Genomic DNA, 7,703 nt, shown 5'->3' with positions numbered 1-7,703 from the left:
CAAGCCGCTGGCAAGAATATTCAACAAGTGTTAAACACATATTCATACATTAGGTTCCCATACTACACGCAACATTGCAATTCGTTCTTAAATTGGAAGTATGAACAACACAAAATAGATTTATGTGTAATAAATGATACCTGTATCTGGTGAGGATGGCACACACATATTCCTGTTGCAGTAGTTAGACGAATTACAACATCCTATGCATGTTAGAAAATCGGACGTAGCTGGTTGATTCCGTTTGAAATCGTCTGTTTTGCGTGCCAGTGAAACAACATTACGCTTCTTTGCGTGTGTACATTGCTGCATTAAAACAAATTAAACGTCATGTTTTCATTTGATTTTAAAACGAAATGTTTCGGCTAACTATTGCCTAAAGCACAAAGAGATCCATAGATCCATTGATCTAAATACTTCAGAATAAATGATGCATTAAAATCGAAATGATTTATAATAACAAAACCGTGTTTTAACACTATTCATACACTCTGACGGTTATACGTCGTTCGAAATGATTCTCTCGGACTAAGATCTCATGAAATTCTTACGCTCGAAATACATAACCGTTCATCATGTATAAATAGTGTTAAAACACTGTTTTGCTATAGATTATTTCTTAACCCTGGGGAAAAAAACAAAACATTAGTAACATTACATGCAAATATGCAAATACAATGTACAAGTCTTAGAAATTTTAACTGCTGTAACGAAGAGCAGAGTACTTGAAGCAAACAAGAATATTTAACCTTGAGCCTGCTGGCGGCAAGTGATTCTGCCTTTGGGACCAGTGAAGATCATGATCAGCTTGCACATCCGTGAAGTCTGATCAAGATCTGCACTGTTCGCCATTCAATGAGTAATTTTGGTAAGCACCCCTTTAAACAGTTAATGGTACTGTCCAAATTGAAAGATGGACAAGTACATTATAGAAATTTAGTAGGGTTAGGGTTAAGAAATATACTTATCTTTACAAACCTGTTTAGAAAGGCAGCCAGAGTTGTAATACACGGTTCCTGTTCTAGAAGAAACCATTTGTTCAGTATAGCATGACTGAAAAAAATTTTGGACACTGACAAGTACACGGATTATTTGTTGACTTAAAGCTTCTCTCCCACAGTTTGGATAAAAAAATAACATGTTCATTTCCATAAAGTTTGGCATAGAATATATACATTTTAACAACACTGAGGAACGATAAAGTAGGTGAAAATAAATGTTAGATATTGATACAAATGCAAGAAGAAAGAAAAAGAAAAAGTTCTGCATTATTTCAAAAGTGTTGCAACAGTTTATTACCTTCTTCCAAATGCTTTGGTTATTTATAGGAATATCTTGCAAAAAATTGCCAACAAAGATTTTACCTCTGGTCATCATTTTTTTCTTCTTTTTTTTTTAGAAAAAATATTTTTCGCCTAAAATGTATGTGTTAGTTCCGTTAAAGCATTGTTGCACCTCAAAATTGTAACAAAGCATTTTTTTGGTAGTAATTAAAAAAGTTCGGCCGAGTTTTTAGTAGTCACTACCAAAATGCTTTACACTCAACGTAATTTTGTAGTGTACAAAAATGTAGTACAAAACTGCTCTGGATATGCACACATCCAACGCAAAACGGTAACAAGAATAATCTGATGAATTACAGAAAGAGTATTTTGTGACGAATGGACAATATTATTTCAAACAGAGTCATGATGGAACTTAGTCGCTCATGCGACCTTGATCTATTGACCTTGAAAATATAACGGCCCTAGATTCAGTCAAGCAGGACCATTGGAACACACGTGAGAGAGGTCAGTTCAACTCTAACTTTGACATACATCGAGAGATATTGAAGGAACTTGTCACAACTGTTCACCACAATTATTTGATGCGTCGTTCACGTGACCCTGGGTCAGGTTTGACAAACGCTTGTAAGTAAGTACAGACATGAAACGTTTATCCACCAAAAATCTTTAGAGTATTCCAATGTTGATTAATATAGGGAAATGCAATTAAATAATCCAACCCGGTAGTGAAATTCATTCCGAGGGTTACCTAGATTTGTAGAGCAAATATCATGCACACGTACTTTTGTATACCGGACATAACTTTCTCGTATTTTCAGCAGGTGCTGGAAAAAATATCTAGGTGGATGACCCACGTGCTATCCTCACAATAATACTTTGTTTCAAAGAAATCAACATTTTCGTCCTTTAAAAAATCTCGGTGGACTATACCTCCTACAACACTAGCACTTTAAAACAACAAAACAATACAATATCTTTTGCATAGGAAGCGTTGTTTGATGCCACTTTCACACGCTCAGGAATCTGTATTTAGGTTGTTTTATACGAAAACTATATATCGGAAGGGGAACTCCGATACCACTCCCCCACCAATTTTATAGGAGAGATCTCCTCCTTTTATCTCTCTCTTTTGTGCGTAATGTAAAAATGAGCACAGCCCCTAAATGTAGAAAAAAAAACCCAAATAAAATACGCTCCATTCCATGATCCATAACACATCATATGCACCCTTGCAACGCATTTTGTTGCTACCAAAACTCGGCCAAATTTGTGACAGTGACTACCAAAATGCGTTGCTACCATTTTGAGGTGTAACAAATCGCATTTACATCAGCCCTCAAAATTATTATAGGTTATATTCTTCCGCTGAAGAACGAGTGCATATTTTTCCGATGCAAAGATAATAACCTTTTTATTACATAGGCATCTACATATATAAATATTATGTAAATATCATAAATATGTTCAATAGTCTGAATAGGATTGACAATACTGAACTAAATAGAAAAAATAGTGCAACAACACACACAGAATTACGTCACGCACCCGATATGAAATTCAGGCGTCAGTGTATGGAAAAATATTGACGTTTCCGGTACCAGTGTAACTTAACGGGGAATAGAAACGAGTATGTAATAATATAAAATTATATTTTCAGTCATATACTCAACAGGATTTATTCGCTTAGTTGACGTTTTGATTTCTAGCTTTGCTAAGTCCTTATTCGAATTATTAAATGATACACATTTGATATCATAGTCTCTACTATCAATTAAATAATTGCACATCTGCGTTTGGTCTCAACTTTAAAAAGCAATTACCCACAGTCCAAACCTCCATGCATTCCTGTCAACATGTGGACGCATTGGTCGAGAGGGCTATAACGCTTTTCTACGGAGATGAAGACCCAGGGTACGATTCCTGGCGACTCCAATTTTGGTGTGTCTTTGGGCAAGGCACTTTATTACGATTGCCTTAGTCGACCCAGCTGTAAATACCAACTCGCTTGGGGTAAGGTATAACTAGTTTTAACTGTTCTTAAGATAGGGTCGCTCAAAAGCTCTATAGAGCTTTATATTCATTGTTTCACAAAGCGACGGTAAATAAAATTTACCTTAACCTTCACCAGTCTCCTTCCATGATATTATATCTTTACTGTCGTTAACTCCGCAACAATTTCCTAGGTCTCGATTTTGATATCGTGGTAAATCTTTTGGTTAAAATTTCATAATAGCCGGGTATACCATGGTAAATAGTTACCTCATTTTTGACGATGTCAAAAATTCTTTACTTCAATAAATACATCATGATCCTTGCACTACGTGATGCAACCGCTGTCGCAAAGACTATGATATATACCTCATGTTGTTTATACCGAGTAATGCAGCCACAACTTAGAGGATGTGAAAATCTCATTACAGTTCACACCTCGTGATCTTTACACTGTGTAAAGCGTCAATAATCAGGAGGATGTGAAATTCTTAATCACATTTGTTTTTGTTTTTGTGCTGTATGGAAAACCACAGGTGCCCCTCTGTACATTATTTTATCATGGGTACAACCACCGACCTTCCGTTAGCCAGCTTGATGGCTTCCTTATATGCAGAATTCAACGCCCTGAGGTAAGCTCGAACCAACATCGGTGAAGGCCAAGTGATTTGAAGTCAGCGACCTTAACCACCTTGCCGCGGAGACCTCTTGATCACAGTACGTACCACATGATCTCTACACAGTATAATGCGAAAACACAGGCACGTTGTTGTTAAATTCAGGATCACAGTACATACACCACAATCTTAACACTTCTTAACGAGTACAAATGTACGTGAAATTCTTGATTATGATACATGCATCATGATCTTTACTCTGCATTATGAAACACAATCACATGGATGTGGAATTATCACCTACAACACCGACGTAATGACCTTAACACTTTGTTACACGGCAAAAAAACCGAGGATGTGAATTTGTGAACTACAATAAATGCCTCGAGATTTTTACACTGTGTTATGCGATTAATATTGAATTTTAGACTAATTTGGCTACAGTTCCGGGGATGTGAAGATCTGAATTACAGTACATACCTCATGATCTCCACACTGTACAATGCGGTCACAATCCCGAGGATATGGTACTCTGTCACAGCTTAAGCACACCGCATTCTCTGATAGCACGGGTTTCACGAGCATATTAAACCAATAATCACAAATCCACCTAAATGCACAAAATCAACAAATGTATAATTGTTTGATGAAATATGCAATTTTAAGGTAAAGTCGACGGCTAAATATTCCTTAGTATAGTAACTGGGTCGCTCCATTCCGGTAGGTCATTTTGCTTATAGCTTTTTAATTACATGATGGATCTTTTTCTTCAAATTAGACGCATCAATCTCAGAAAAGAAAACAGTTTCCTGAAATATGGGTCACTAAATCAGTAATCGTATTGATTTGTTTTTGTTTCTGAAATCTTTGGCCAACTGATTCTGCCGAAGGGAAAACAGCTTAAAATAAAGTGCACGGCTTTTCCGGTTTTAAACTCTTAAGACGAAACTTACATTAAATATCAGTCGACTTATACAAAAAGGTACATGTACTGTTTATTTCTTTGGATTCCCAAGAGATCTTTAACATAAATCCTGATTCTGAATTCACTTCTTTTTGACACTATAAATCTTAATGAAGTGCACGTTTTTTTTCTCATGTTTTCAGCGTTATCCGACACACTAAGATACAGCGTGTTGCACTAGGTTTAAGAGCAATTTGCAAATCAGTTAATATTTTTCTACACATAAGGATGATAAACTTATTGCAACAGGAGAACAGAGTCTGCTCAGCAACAGAATACACCAGACATGAAACACATTATCAGAAAACAGGCATATATAAAGCACCAAAACAGCCTATATCGACAATATGTCATCAATGACCATTTCGTTAACATATCTCAGTAGTAACAAATACGGCAACGTTTCTCAGCAAAGGCAAATATGACACTATTTCTAAGGAAAGGCAAATATGACACTTTTTCTAAACAATGGCAAATGTGACACTATTTCTAAGCAAAGGCAAATATGACACTTTTTCTAAGCAATGGCAAATGTGACACTATTTCTAAGCAAAGGCAAATATGACACTTTTTCTAAGCAATGGCAAATATGACACTATTTCTAAGCAAAGGCAAATATGACACTATTTCTAAACAAAGGCAAATGTGACACTATTTCTAAACAAAGGCAAATGTGACACTTTTTATAAGCTATGGCAAATATGACACTTTTTCTAAGCAAAGGCAAATGTGACACTAATTCTAAGCAAAGGCAAATATGACACTTTTTCTAAGCAAAGGCAAATATGACACTATTTTTAAATAATGGCAAATATGATACTTTTTCTAGACAAAGGCAAATATGACAATATTTCTAAGCAATGGCAAATATGACACTATTTCTTAGCAATGGAAAGTACAGCAACATATTTCTGCAAATGCCAAAAACCACGGGTATGCCAGTTAATAAACTATGTTGTTTTACGTACGTTAACATCTTAAGAAAAAAAAATAATTTTAAATTCATGAATCATAGTTATTACCATTTGGATTGTCAGAAACTCATTCCAAGTTCAATATGAAATATTTTACATTTGTCCTATTCTTTTCCATTGAAAATTATGATGTTCATTCAATACGAACAGCAAAAGGAAAGGCGCCTAAGTTGAGACAACGCTGCTTAGTGATTACAGGCCGCTGTTTTACGACGTCATCATAATAGTCAAAGAGAACGTTCCTTAGATGACAGAGCAGTTGCTCCGTCTGGTGAACAGAATGGCCGGGAATCTCATTTTAATTTTAAATGCAACATAGTGTGTGCAATTTATGATATAACCTTGTTCATGTGTATAAAAGGAAATATAATATATAAGGATTAAACGCGAGGAATAGGATCGACATATTAAACATAGCGCGATCCATTCATTTGCCGGTAATATTTCAACCCAGAAAACAAAGCATGTTAACAAGAAAAAGTAATATTTACCATATTTACTCCACTTTCTAAGATAAACAGAGCAGGACATGTTTCAGTTAAACTTTTCATGTTATGCCAGCTTTGTAAATTCTTATCTGATAATTATCAGTTGTGAAATTCACACAACATTTTCGCCTTGATAAACTAAATTTAGAGCCGCACCATAAAGGACCAACTTTATAGTGCATTAAATTTTGCAACCAGCATTGATCCAGACAAGCCTGGGCATCCTCGCAGTCTGGTCAGGATCAGTACTGTTTGCTTTCAAACCCTAGTGCAATTTGAGAAAGCGTTAGCGAACAGCATGGATCCTGGCCAGACTGCATCCTCGCAGTCCGATGAGGATCCATACTGTTTGTTTCAAACCCTTTTGCAATTTGAGAAACCGTTAGCGAACAGCACGGATCCTGACCAGACTGCGAGGATGCCCAGGCTTGTCTGGATCCATGCTGGTTGCAAGTGCACTATGTGTATTTTCTCATAGTGGCGCTCTGTTAGTTTTATGACATACTGTCATGCATTAGACTTTGTACAATTTATTACTTTCTCTCAAGTGAGTTTCATTTTGAACGAATATATCTTTATCTACTTAAGTTTAGTGCAAATTTTTTCAAACGAATGATGTGTCCTGATCGTGAAAAACTATACAGGTTATCAATTATTTGTATCACACCAGTGTTTTTATAATGAAGTCCTTAAAAATGAAAACATCTTATGGCATAAGTGCCTTAAAGAAATTACTATGCATGAAGCATATTATTTCTTGCTCTGTAATGGTATTTTTGTGATAAAATATTGTCTTCTGAGATGGAATGTTGAAATCAGATTTAGGGGATCAGTAATACTTTCCGTTTGTGAATTCGGTTTTAATTTTTGCAGATTATTCTTAAGGGATATGATAGAATATTTTCTTAGCTCTTTTTAACATATTTTAATTATGTAAGACTAATTTCCGTGTTTAATACACTGGCAATTAAAACTTGGAAACGGTTTTTCTTTTCGAAGTATTAAAACAGACCTATTTGAAAAGTGATGCTGCCATACCGACTAAGATATCCAAAATATTTTATAACAATCAATTGACAAATAAAGTCATAACGAAATGTTTGTGTGTGTGTGTGTGTGTGTTTTAATTTTTCTCTTTAAAACCAGATGGCGACTACATATTTCGCACCTTTTATTAAAAACGTCAGTGTTCCCTGTAAACAATTTGCAGAGTCTATGGAATGATTTTGATACCAGAAAATGTTATTGCAAAGTCTAGCTTCTTTCAATAACACCTTTGTTCGGAGAGATTTTCCACTGAAATCATTGTAAAAGTAGTATTACTTTTTTTTCCTTTTATATAAACAAAGAAGAATTTCATTGTGTATTGTCTTATCGATCGCAAA

General features: G+C 35.3%; 1 long non-coding RNA gene across 1 annotated transcript; it reads right to left on the bottom strand.

Moving 5' to 3' along the window:
* Nucleotides 1–146: 146 nt before the first annotated feature.
* LOC128551218 (uncharacterized) lies at nucleotides 147–6,401 on the bottom strand. Its single transcript, XR_008368714.1, has 4 exons — nucleotides 6,322–6,401; nucleotides 4,373–4,502; nucleotides 979–1,053; nucleotides 147–306 (listed from the first exon to the last, which is right to left on the bottom strand). It is a non-coding gene; the product is annotated as an uncharacterized LOC128551218 (long non-coding RNA).
* Nucleotides 6,402–7,703: the final 1,302 nt, after the last annotated feature.

This window comes from Mercenaria mercenaria, chromosome 19, assembly GCF_021730395.1.
Source record: "Mercenaria mercenaria strain notata chromosome 19, MADL_Memer_1, whole genome shotgun sequence".
In the NCBI taxonomy this organism is placed as follows: Eukaryota; Metazoa; Mollusca; class Bivalvia; order Venerida; family Veneridae; genus Mercenaria; species Mercenaria mercenaria.
The sequence above is the reverse complement of the archived record's forward strand: the minus strand, read 5'-3'. Positions and strand labels throughout refer to the sequence as shown.